This window comes from Haematobia irritans, chromosome 3 (genome assembly GCF_050003625.1).
Source record: "Haematobia irritans isolate KBUSLIRL chromosome 3, ASM5000362v1, whole genome shotgun sequence".
NCBI classification, from domain to species: domain Eukaryota; kingdom Metazoa; phylum Arthropoda; class Insecta; order Diptera; family Muscidae; genus Haematobia; species Haematobia irritans.
Window position 1 is genome coordinate 159,480,668 of NC_134399.1, and position 13,799 is coordinate 159,494,466.

The 13,799-nt window shown below is 28.4% G+C and overlaps 1 protein-coding gene and 1 pseudogene across 1 annotated transcript in view; both read right to left on the minus strand.

The window, feature by feature from the left end:
* The window catches only part of LOC142228544 (tRNA dimethylallyltransferase), a 591,910-nt gene that overhangs the window by 366,106 nt on the left and 212,005 nt on the right, over window positions 1-13,799 (minus strand). The window lies entirely within an intron of this gene.
* Window positions 7,223-7,781, minus strand: LOC142228951 (cytochrome b-c1 complex subunit Rieske, mitochondrial-like; annotated as a pseudogene).

The following is a 13,799-nucleotide window of genomic DNA, read 5'->3' on the forward strand; positions in this document are numbered from 1 at the left end:
TGAGAGGCACTTGGAGATTGCTAGTAGATATGCAGAATACGTTCTTCATAAGAAGAAGGCCTACATGGATGTACCGATGCGATGAACGAAAGCGGGTGTCTGGACGTAGACTATGAAGAGATGGACATGATCCACTGCTGGGTCCACCTCGTGACGAACTAATCGAATGCGGTTCCGAGGTGGAAAGTGAGCCCCGTGGTGAGGTAGGATGTGTTTTTAGCAGGTATCGTCAACTATGACGGGAGCCGGAACTCGACATATGGACGCAGTGTTTCTTGTCTTACCCGCAAACACAATAAAAAAATTATACTGATACTAATAATAATAATTCTCCCATTTTTGGGAAATGGTGTAAAAAAATAAAAACAAATAATATCGAAAGACAGCACATTTCAAATGTGGTAAATGTTGTGAAATTAAACAAATGTAACAAAACTTTTCATTCAAACGATGCATCGGATGATATCCATTTAGCGCATTTCATCCAATGTTTGGCGGTACCGTTTTCTGGTGGATTTCTGTGTCATTAAATTAAAAAGAAATTAATTTAGTATCACTATTCTCGAAGGAAATATAAAATTAATAAATGTTGAAAAGTCCTAAAACTAAGAACTGCGTGAAAGCTTAGGAATATGTCTATGAAATCAATGATCTTCAAAGACTATTCGATAGAATTAACTCCCGCAAATTCATTTGTTATGCTATTTTGTAATCAGAAGAATCATAATGAACTTGACGTCAAAGCTCAGGTTCACTACCTTGCAATAGCGACACGATTCTTTAGTGTTTATAATTACAGAATATATATTTGTATTCATTATTATTTATTGATAATGGTAGTTGGTTTTTGTTTACAAATTGAACTGCTGTCTTCTAGTTGTCGTGAAGTAAACAATTGAAGATTAATATAGCTGCCGTTTGAAGAAATCTCGAATACCCTTCATCGTTAGATGGGTATGTTAGATTTTTACCAAATGTTAGCATGCATGTGGTTAGTTTAGGGAAAAGTGCCAGTCCGATTTATGTTCAGGCTCACTTAGACTATTCAATACATTGTGATACCACATTAACTAAAAATACCTATTACAGGTTTTTTTTACCATTGAACCCATCCCATTATTTTCCTCTGTTGAACCAATCTGATTGTTCTAAAAATTTTAACAGACTGCATAAGTTAGATTAGGTTAGGTGGCAGCCCGATGTATCAGGCTCACTTAGACTATTCAGTCAATTATGATACCCGATTCCATGTTAAGCTCAATGCCAAGGGAGCTCCTTTTTATAGCCGAGTCCGAACGGCGTTCCACATTGCAGTGAAACCACTTGGAGAAGCTTTGAAACCCTCAGAAATGTCAGCAGCATTACTGAGGTGAGATAATCCACCGAAAAAACTTTTTGGTGTTCGGAATTTTACGTCGTTTGCAGTCTATAATTAGTCCTGTCTTTGCCCATTTCTCAGTCATCCGGAAGGCTCTCTGTATAATTGTGGATGGGCGTATGCCACCATTCCTTCTTTTTCTATGGAAACCAGAAGGCTGTTTATAGCAACATTCCAAAGAAGAGGTAATAGAATTCCTCGTTGGGGAGTACCTCTGTCCATATAACTTTGACTGTTTGCTGGACCTAGTGTGGTTGCAAGAAGAGTGATCAAAAAACCGGTCCACCGAAAATGGAATTTTATACAAAACCGATAATCGGTGCAAAACGAAAAACCGTTCCACCGGTTTTCACCGACCGGTTTTGTTCGCTCTAGCTGCAACACGACTCTTCGTTAAAGGCTCTCCTAACAGTCTGGGTATCCCATGATCAGAATTCAGAGTCGTTAATCCATTTAATATCGAACTCGCATGGACTTTATTGAATGCCCCTTCGATGTCTATAAATGCCACAATTGATTGACAGATAGTGAGCTTTCAATGACTAGTTCATGCAATACGGACTTAATAGACCTGCCCTTCGAGTAAGCATATTGTCGTTTCGAGAGCAAATCTTGAATCGATACTAATTCTAAGATAATTATCTATCATCCAGAGTCTTAAGAAAGAATGAGGATAAGCTGATTGGTCGGAAATCCTTCGCATTCGAGTGAAATGATTTTACTGCACTAACAAAAGCGAAATAAAAACAAGTAAGGAAAGTCTAAAGTCGGGCGGGACCGACTATATTATACCCTGCACCACTTTGTAGATCTAAATTTTCGATACCATATCACATCCGTCAAATGTGTTGGGTGCTATATATATAAAGGTTTGTCCCAAATACATACATTTAAATATCACTCGATTTGGACAGAATTTGATAGACTTCTACAAAATCTATAGACTCAAAATTAAAGTTGTCTAATGCACTAGAGTGGAACCCAATTTTAGTAAAGAAATATGGGAAACATTTAAATCAGAAGCAATTTTAAGGAAACTTCGCAAAAGTTTATTTATGATTTATCGCTCGATATATATGTATTAGAAGTTTAGGAAAATTAGGGTCATTTTTACAATTTTTCGACTAAGCAGTGGCGATTTAACAAGGAAAATGTTGGTGTTGTGACCATTTTCGTCGAAATCAGAAAAACATATATATGGGAGCTATATCTAAATCTGAACCGATATCAACCAAATTTGGCATGCATAGCTCGAATGCTAATTCTACTCCCTGTGCAAAATGTCATCTAAACCGTAGTTAAAAACTGGCCTCTGTGGTCATATGAGTGTAAATCGGGCGAAAAATATATATGGGAGCTATATCTAAATCTGAACCGATTTCAACCGAATTTGGTACAATTACCGATACTATAAAACGTACTCCTTGTGCAAAATTTGAAGCAAGTCAGGGCAAAACTTTGGCTTTTGAGGCCATATAAGTCCAAATCGGACGAAAGATATATATGGGAGCTATATGTAAATCTGAACCGATTTCAATCAAATTTGACACACATGACTAATTGTACTCCTTGTGCAAAATTGCAAGCTAATCGGGATAAAACTCTGGCTTCTGGGTCCATATAAGTGCATATCGGGCGAAAGATATATATGGGAGCTACATCTAAATCTGAACCGATTTCAATCAAATTTTGCACACTTGACTATACTACTAATTGTACTCCTAGTGCAAAATTTCAACCAAATTCGGCCACAAATCTGGCTTCTGGGGCCATATAAGTCCATATCGGGCGTAAGATATATATGGGAGCTATATCTAAATCTGAACCGATTTCAATCAAATTTTGCACACTTGACTATACTACTAATCGTACTCCTATTGCAAAATTTCAACCAAATTGGGCCAAAACTCTGGCTTTTAGGACCATATTAGTCCAAATCGGGCGAAAGATATATATGGGAGCTATATCTAAATCTGAACCGATTTTAATCAAATTTTGCACACTTGACTATACTACTAATTGTACTCCTAGTGCAAAATTTCAACCAAATTCGGCCACAAATCTGGCTCCTGGGTCCATGTTAGTGCATATCGGGCGAAAGATATATATGGGAGCTATATCTAAATCTGTACTGATTTCAATCAAATTTTGCACACTTGACTATACTACTAATTGTACTCCTAGAACAAAATTTCAACCAAATTCGGCCAAAAATCGGGCTTGTGGGGCCATATAAGTCCATATCGGGCGAAAGATATATATGGGAGCTATATCTAAATCTGAACCGATTTCTTCCAAAATCAATAGGGTTCTATTCTGTCCCAAATTAGGAACATGTGCCAAATTTGAAGGCGATTGGACTTAAATTGCGACTTAGACTTTGATCACAAAAATGTGTTCACAGACAGTTGGACGGACGGTGGGACGGACATGGTTATATCGACTCAGGGACCCGCCCTGAGCATTATTGCCAAAGACACCATGTGTCTATCTCGTCTCCTTCTGGGTGTTACAAACATATGCACTAACTTATAATACCCTGTTCCACAGTGTGGCGCAGGGTATAATAAGATTAAGGGATTTGGAGCTATATGAAGAGATGATGCACAGTGGGAGTTAAGATGATTCAATTTATAAGAGGAAAATTCCTAGATGTTTTCTCCATAAGAAGTTAGCATAAAGAACCCAAAATTGATTTATCTATCCCGGCCAGATCCATACTAAAGGCTGTGGAAAGGTTCATTCGTCCGAACTGAAACATGTACTGTCAAGGCGTGTATAGATTTCTATCTGGTGTTTTCTTTCAATGACTCTATTGATCAAGTTCCTTAAGCTACTATGTACATGAAACTGGAATAATAATTAATTGTAAATTGAAATTGCCCTTTATTGTAGAGTATTTTCCTCAAGAGAAAAAAAATATGACAAATGATCAACCGATTGAGGTATTGGCTTAGGGTACCCTAAAGTCGTCTAAATCGACATCCGCCTTTTTAATAATTATATTCATTTTTAATATTTTATATTATATAGTAAAACAGAAGATGCAGCAATGAAAACAAAAAATAATAAAAACAATAATTGGCATGTATAAATATTATTATTAATTATTTACAAATTACAAACAATGATTACAGCAAATGTCTATTCCCCCTGGTGAAACCAAAAGATGCCTAGAGAGGGATCGGAATAATCAAAATTGAAATGCCATACACAGCATCGGAGACAGCAGCCGGCATAACCGCATTACATTAATAATCTCAACAACATATGAATGAAATTCATCAACGACAATAATCAGCAACAGCAGCAGCGGCTAATACAAATGCAAGTGATGGAATGAAACTATTTCACAATGAAATGCAATGTCACGAAATGCAATGTTAATGATTGATTTTCTGTTTTTTTTTTTTTGTGATTTTTGCTTTTAATTTAATCAATCGCAACACAATTACAATTATTTTAATTGTATTTAATGGATGCCATACAAAAGCCAATAACATATAAATGATCTTTTTACACCTGTTCAAGGGAGGCCAATGGAACTAAGAGTTCTCTGGAGGCTGTAGATATTGATAATAGACACAAAGAAATACCTTGACAATAGAGTAAATTTTTCAATAGCATCAAATGCTTATATGCACCAAATAAATCTAAATAGGTATTATGAAAAAAAAAAAACAAAAAAAAACAAAAATGTTTAAATATCATTCATTAAGTCTTCTTTTTAGATTAATTTCATTTCAGTTGATTTAATCTATGCGAAACAGTCACCTAATCTCTACAATTACATCCGTTTTGCTGGATAAAATGGTGAGCTAAAAATAGTTTATCCTAGGATTAAATAGAGGCCCTAAAAATATTTTTTTCCCAAACGAAATTTTAAACGAACAAACATCGCTGTTTGGAACCAAATTATAAACGTAGGATGTAAAATAAATTTAAGAAAGACTAACTAAAAAGTATATATTTTTTTTTAAATATTTATTTATTAATTTTTTTAATTATTAGATATTAAAATCTTTCTTACAATTACAAATTATAATAAATGTATAACAAAATAAAAAAAACAGGCTATTGGCTATTTTTTCATTTTCTGGATAAATTCTTTCTAAAGAAAATTTTGTCAAAATTTTATTTCTATAGAAAATTTTGTCAAAATTTTATTTCTATAGACAATTTTGTCAAAATTCTATTTCTATAGCACCCATTTTATTTCTATGGAAAAAATTTGTCAAAATTTTATTTCTATAGAGAATTTTAGCAAAATTTTATTTCTACAGAAAATTTTATCAAAATTTTATTTCAATAGAAATTTTGTCAAAATTTTGTTTCTATAGAAAATTTTGTCAAAATTGTATTTCTATGGGAAATTTTGTCAAAATTTTATTTTTATAGAAAATTTTGTCAAAATTTTATTTTTAAAGAAAATTTTGTCAGAATTTTCTTTTTTATTTACAAAAAAAAAATGCTCAAAATTTTACTTCTAGGGAAAATTTATCAAAATTTTATTTCTACAGAAAATTTATAAAAAATTTATAAAAATTTATAAAAAATTAATTTCTATAGAAAATTTTGGTTCTGTAGATAATTTTGTCAAAATTTTATTTGTATAGAAATTTTTTTCAAAATTTTATTTCTATAGAAAATTTTTTTCAAAATTTTATTTCTGTAAAAAATGTTGTCAAAATTTTATTTCTATAGAATATTTTATCACAATTTTATTTCTATAGAAAATTTTGTCAAAATATTATTTTTATAGAAAATTTTGTAAAAATTTTATTTCCATAGAATTTTTTTTTCAAAATTTTATTTCTATAAAAAATTTTGTCCAAATGTTATTTCTACAGAAACTTTTATCAAAATTTTATTTCTATAGAGAATTTTAGCAAACATTTTTTCTACAGAAAATTTTATTTCTATAGAAAATGTTGTCAAAATTTTATTTCTATAGAAAATTTTGCCAAAATTTTATTTCTTTAGAATATTTTGTCAAAATTTTATTTCTATATAAAATTTTGTCACAATTTTATTTCTATAGAAATTTTTGTCAAAATGTTATTTCTATAGAAAATTTTGTTAAAACTTTATTTCTATATAAAATTTTGTCACAATTTTATTTCTATTCAAAATTATGTCAGAATTTTATTCCTATACAAACGTCTGTCAAAGTTTTATTTCTATGCATAATTTTCTCACAATTTTATTTATATTCAAAATTATGTCAAAATTTTCTCAAAATTTTATTTCTATAGAATATTTTGTCAAAATTTTATTTCTGTGGAATTTTTGGTCAAAACCTTATATATATATAGAACGTTTTGTCAAAATTTTATCTCTATGGAAATTTTTGTCAACATTTTATTTCCATAAACATTTGTGTCAAAAATTTATTTCAAATTTATTATTTAATTTCTATAGAAAATTTAATAAAAAAATTCTATATAAATTTTATTTCAAAATTTTATTTCTATAGGAAATGTTGTCAAAATTTCATGTCTATATAAAATTTATTTATATGGATAATGTTGTCAAAATTTTATTTCAAATTTATTGTTTAATTTCTATAGAAAATTTAAAAAAAATGTCTATATAAATTTTATTTCAACATTTTATTTCTATAGGAAATTTTGTCAAAATTTTATTTCTATAGAAAATTTTGTCAAAATTTTATTGCTATAGAAAATTTTGTCAAAATTTTATTTTCACTGCTTTTTTTTTTAATTAACTATAATTTATTTATCTAAATGCCTGAGGGTTGTCATCTTCAGTTGCATATCATAGTTTTGTTTTTGTTAGGATGTTATGGTTGTTGTTTTTACCTTATGGCCTGAACGAGAAGATTCAGTTTAAAACACAGTTTTTGACATTGTCGAGCCTCTGGTTAAGTGAGAATCCAACCAAGGTACCTTCATCGGGGAATACATGAGCGGGTACTTCCAAATTCAAGGGAGCGGGACCTTTACGAATACGTCCTGAGGCATCGTAGTGAGAACCGTGGTAGGGGCAATAGTAGCCACCGAAATCACCGGAATTGGCAATTGGTACACAACCCAATTGTGTGCAGACACCAATGACGGCCAACCATTCAGATTTTGTACCACGTTCATCACCAGCTTGAGGATCACGCAAAGTTGCTGTGGACACCACGTTCAGAGGCAATTGCACTAGCGGTACGATGACGGATGAACAAAGGCTTACCACGCCATTTGAATGTTACCGATTTGCCTTCTGGAATATCGCCGAATTTAATTTCGATTTTGGCCATGGCCAACACATCAGCGGAAGCGCTCATTGAGCCAACGAAGGTATTAACCAAACCCTTGGCAGCATAAGCACTGTCAACGAGACCAACACCTACAATCATATAGGCGAAAGCTTTGCGTTCCTCGGCGGTGGTGTTTTTTATTTCTATAGAAAATTTTGTCAAAATTTTATTTCTATAGAAGATTTTGTCAACATTTTGTTGCTATAGAAATTTTGTCAAAATTTGATTTCTATAGAAAATGTTATTTTTATATAAAATTTTGTCAAAATTTTAATTCTCTAGAAAATTTTGTCAAAATTTTATTTCTATAGAAATTTTTGTCAAAATTTTATTTCTATATAAAATTTTGTCAAAATTTTATTTCTATAGAAAATTTTGTCACAATTTTATTTCTATAGAAAATTTAGTCAAAATTTTATTTCCATAAAAGATTTTGTCAAAATGTTGTTTCTGTAGATAATTTTGTTAAGATTTTATTTGTATAGAAATTTTTTTCAAAATTTTATTTCTATAGAAATTTGTTTTCAAAATTTTATTTCTGTAGAAAATGTTGTCAAAATTTTATTTCTATAGAATATTTTATCAAAATTTTATTTCTATAGAAAATTTAGTCAAAATTTTATTTCCATAGAAGATTTTGTCAACATTTTGTTTCTATAGAAAATTTTGTTAAAATTTTATTTCTACACAAAATTTTGTCAAAATTTTATTTCTATAGAAACTCTTGTCAAATTTTATTTTTATAGAAAATTTTATCAAAATATTATTTTATAGAAATTTTTGTCAAAATTTTATTTCGATAGAAAATTTTGTCAAAATTTTATTTCTACAGAAAATTTATCAAAATTTTATTTCTATAGAAAATTTTGTCAAAATTCTATTTCTATAGTAAAAATTTTATTTCTATGGAAAAATTTTGTCAAAATTTTATTTCTATAGAAAATTTTATCAAAATTTTATTGCTATAGAAAATTTTATCAAAATTTTATTTCTTTAGAATATTTTGTCAAAATTTTATTTTTATAGAAAATTTTGCCAAAATTTTATTTCTCTAGAATATTTTGTCAAAATTTTATTTCTATCGAAAATTTTCTCAAAATTTTATTTCTATAGAAAATTTTGTCAAAATTTTATTTCTATAGAAAATTTTATCAAAATTTTATTTCTATAGAAAATTTTGTCAAAATTTTGTTTCTATAGAAAATTTTGTCAAAATTTTATTTCTACAGAACATTTATCAAAATTTTATTTCTATAGAAAATGTTGTCTGAATTTCATTTCTATAGAAAATTTTGTCAAAATTATATTTCTACAGAAAACTTTATCAAAATTTTATTTCTACAGAAAATTTTATTTCGATAAAATTTTCAGAATTTTATTTCAAAAAAAAAACAAATCTCAAGATTTTATTTCTACAGAAAATTTTCAAAATTTTATTTCTACAGGAAATTTACAAAACACTTCATTTCTATAGAAAGTTTTGTCAAAATTTTATTTCTATAGAAAATTATGTCAAAATTTTATTTCTATAGAAAATTTTGTCAAAATATTATTTCTATAGAAAATTTTGTAAAAATTATATTTCCATAGATTTTTTTTTCAAAATTTTATTTCTATAAAAAATTTTGTCTAAATATTATTTCTACAGAAACTTTTATCAAAATTTTATTTTTATCGAAAATAAGGTCAAAATTTTATTTCTACAGAAATAAATGTATCCTAATTTTATATTTATTAATCCTAAACTTGAATCTAGATATCTCGCTAAAAATGTCCCAAATTCCTAATATCCTTAAGGGAAGGTCGAAATCTGTGGATCCAAATAAATTTCTTTTTGAGTGTAGGTCAATATTATTTTCAGCCAAAATTTTTGGATGTCAGTAAATTTTTTTAGATGTTCCATATATGGAAAAATCTGTTGATTTCACTTTCAGAAAGAATGTTTTACAGAAAAAAGTCTTGCATTAGCGATTAATATTTTTATGCATATGCTTTTTGTCTCTAGTCTATTTTACCATATTGTATATGCAGCATTAAAGACGACATATATTTGGCGCCGAATAGTATTTTAACAAAAACAGAATTTTCATAGAAACTAATACCGGTGATGATGTTGTCAAGAAAAATGCGTTAGCGTGGGACGGTAAGTGTATTTAGTGTCTTCTCTGTGCCATTTAGCATAACCAAAAAAAAAAAAATTACCTAAAATATAGCGATAATCACTACAACAAAGACTTTGAGTGATGGCTATATTAGAAAATAGAACTGATCTACCAAATCTCTGCCAAAGAAATTTGGAAATTTTAGCCCGACAATTAGTTGGCAAAATGTGTAAATATTGCGGGGACTATAATGTACAATAATGACCGCTGCTTAGCATTACCATTGTGTCACTTTATTGGTAAATTTGTCACCATTTTCGTGTTTTAATATTTTTGTATATACTTTTTAAAAAGTTTCTGCAATGTTTTTAAAAAGTTTTAACACTTTTTATAGCCACCGCCATTAGATGATGGTATAATAAATTTGGAATTTAGAATTACATACTTCCGGAAAATAATCCCAGAAAAAAAAGCGTCGCATGCAAATGTTCTTTTTGGATCCGGAAGTGGTGCAAAATTGACGCAGAAGCGATGAATTTAACATGGGCTTGTCATAGGACGGAAGTTGTTCATTTCAACAGCCGGTGCACTGAAATTGCATCACTTCTTTAGGTGTGTTCCGAATTCAATGTTTTGGATGTAAATTCTGTGATATTTTGTCAAATATATCATTTTTATATATTTTTTATAATTTTTAATGGATTCTAACGCTTGCCTGAAACGTTTGACCTTAAATATTTTCAAAAAATTTTCAGATTGGATTTAGCATTTTTTTCGACAAAATTTAAATAATTTGTACCGTTTGTACCGACCTACCGGTCGGTTGACTTCTTGGCCTCCTAATAAGTTTAATAACAAATTAGTGAAAATATCCACAATGATTACTACATGATGGTCTCTATGAAAAGCATTCCTTATTTTTTTATATATTTTAGAAAAAAATGTGTCACATTCATTAGAAAAATATTAAAAATTAATTGATTTCAATTTTTTCTCTGTACAGATATTTTCTCGCATAGGCATTAGCTACGATAGTGGTCCAACATATTCCTATACTCATCTAAATGTCTTATATTTCTCTGGCCATAGTTGATATGAAATGCAGACATTTTTCAACATCAAAAATATTTAGAAAAATTATGTCACAATTGTTGCATGAATGAAGCAAGAAAAACACAAAACGCCCACAATTCTCTGTCGAAATGTCCAACGCATAGAAATTTTTATCACACTTCGCTAGGGGCCGTTTTAAGTTGTGCAAAAATATTGTGTGTGTAGAGAAGATTGCAATTTTCCTGCAATTTTCCTGCAATTTTAGCGCCATCATTATGACACACCATTATTCGATCTCCTACCAAAAAGGCCGGGGAGAATGTGTAGTCCAAAATTAAATTTTGTGGATCGGTTGGGTATACTCAAATAAACACTCAATGTTTGGTTAGCTATAAAAAAAAAGAGTTTTGCAAAAAGGCAAGGAATAATAATAAAGAATAAATGTTCTATAGAAATAAAATTTTGACAAAATGTTCCATAGAAATACAATTTTGACAAAATTTTCTATAGAAAAAAAAATTTTCACAAAATTTTTAAAATGTTTACAATATTTTCTATAGAAATAAAATTTAGACAAAATTTTCTATAAAAAATGAAATTTTGTCATAACTTTCTATAGAAATAAAATTTTGAAAAAAAAATTCTATAGAAATAATATTTTGAAAACAAAAATTCTATAGAAATCAAATATTTGGGTAAATTTTCTATAGGAATAAAATTTTGGGAAAATTTTCTATAGAAATAAAATTTTGGGAAAATTTTCTATAGAAATAAAATTTTGGGAAAGTTTTCTATAGAAATAAAATATTGGGAAAATTTTTTATAGGAATAAAATTTTGGGAAAATTTTCTATAGAAATACAATTTTGATAAAATTTTTTATAGAAATATAATTTTTAAAAAATATTGACAAAATGTAATATAGCAATATAATTCAAAAAAAATCTATAGCAAAAAAAAATATTAACAAAATGTTCTATAGAAATACGATTTTCACAAAAATTTTTATAGAAATAAAATTTTGACAAAAATTTTTATAGAAATAAAATGTTGGCAAAATTTTTTATAGAAATACAATTTTGACAAAGTTTTTTATAGAGATAAAATTTGAAAAAAAATTTTTTTCTATAGAAATAAAATTTAAAAAAAAAATATAGAAATAAAATTTTGACAACATTTTATATAGAAATAAAATTTTGACAAAATTTTCTATAGAAATAAAATTTTGACAAAATTTTCTATAGAAATAAAATTTCGACAAAAGTTGCTATAGAAATAAAACGTTGACACAATTTTCTAAAGAAACAAAATTTTGACAAAATTTTCTATAGAAATAAAGTTTTGACCAAATTTTGCAACAAAATAAAATCTTGACAAAATTTTCTATAGCAATAACATTTTGACACAATATTCTATAGAAATAAAATTTTGACAAAATTTTCTATAGAAATAAAATTTGGACAAAATTTTCTATAGAAATAAAACTTTGAAAAAATTGTTTATGGAAATAAAATTTTGACAAAATTTTCTATAGAAATAAAATGTTGACAAAATTTTCAGTAGAAATAAAATTTTGACAAAATTTTATATAGAAATAAAATTTTAACAAAATTTTCTATAGAAATAAAATTTTGACAAAATGTTGTATGGAAATAAAATTTTGACCAAATTTTGCAACAGAAATAAAATTTTGACATTTCCTATAGAAATAAATTTTTGACAACATTTTCTATAGAAATAAAATTTTGACAAAATTTTCTATAGGAATAAAATTAAACACAATTTTCTATAGGAATAAAATTTTTACAAAATTTTCTATAGAAATAAAATTTTGACATTTTCTATAGAAATAAAAGTTTGACAAAAGTTCTATAGAAAAAGTGACAAAATTTTATATAGGAATAAAATTTTAACATAATTTTCTATAGGAATAAAATTTTTAAAAAATTTTCTATAGAAATAAAATTTTGATAAAATTTTCTAGAGAAATAAAATTTTGATAAAATTTTCTATAGAAATAAAATTTTAACATTATTTTCTATAGGAATAAAATTTTGACAAAATTTTCTATAGAAATAAAATTTTGACAAAATATTCTATAGACTCTTTGACTGTTGTGCAGTTCGGTTGTTTATTATGGATGGTGCTCAGCCCAAGACATTGTGTGCAAAGTGTTTCAATCCGTTTAATTCAGAAAAGCACGTAAAATGTAAACTTTGCAATGGAAAGTTTCACTACTGCTGCTCAGGAGTTGCTGAATTAAGTGTTTTCGAATGCATGAAGAAAAACAGGCATATTGTTTATAATTGCGATGTCTGTGTCCATACTGCAAATGACATTGTTGCTAAATTAGCAAATCTCTCACATGAAGTTAAAGAAATGAAAATGATGATATCTACATTTATAAATCTCTCAACAAATGCCAACAAAACGGGATATACGTCATTGGAATCTCTCCCAGTTAATACTGGTTTGGCTCCTAATACAGATACCTCGGCAAACAACTCTTCGCATGCTAATGGGCTCTCTACAAGTATCTCTCATGGTGTGGTGGTGCTGCCAAGTTTACCTGTTGCTGCTTGTTCTAGGGGTAATGATATTTCAAGTGAGCTTGATGTTTCTACTCTTAATGTTAATCATGTGCACGAGAACAACAACACTGAAGATGTTTCTTCGCGCCAGAGTACTGCTGTTTTGGCTGCTCTCTCCAGCTGTACGAATGTCATAACCACTCATACAGATGACAATTGCAACCAAATAAATAATATTGCTAGTGAAAATGAAAAGGCAAAGGCAAAGCGAAAGCAAAAGCAAAATAATGCCATTATTGGAGTTGATGCTAATGATGAACTTGATGTAGTGTCTTAGAAAAAATGGGTTCACTTGTCTTCTTTTAAATCAACTGTAACTGAGGATCAAATTATTTCTTATGTTGAGAAACACATGAATATATCTAAAAATGATTTGTTGTGCTATAAACTGGTAAAGAGAGATGCAAA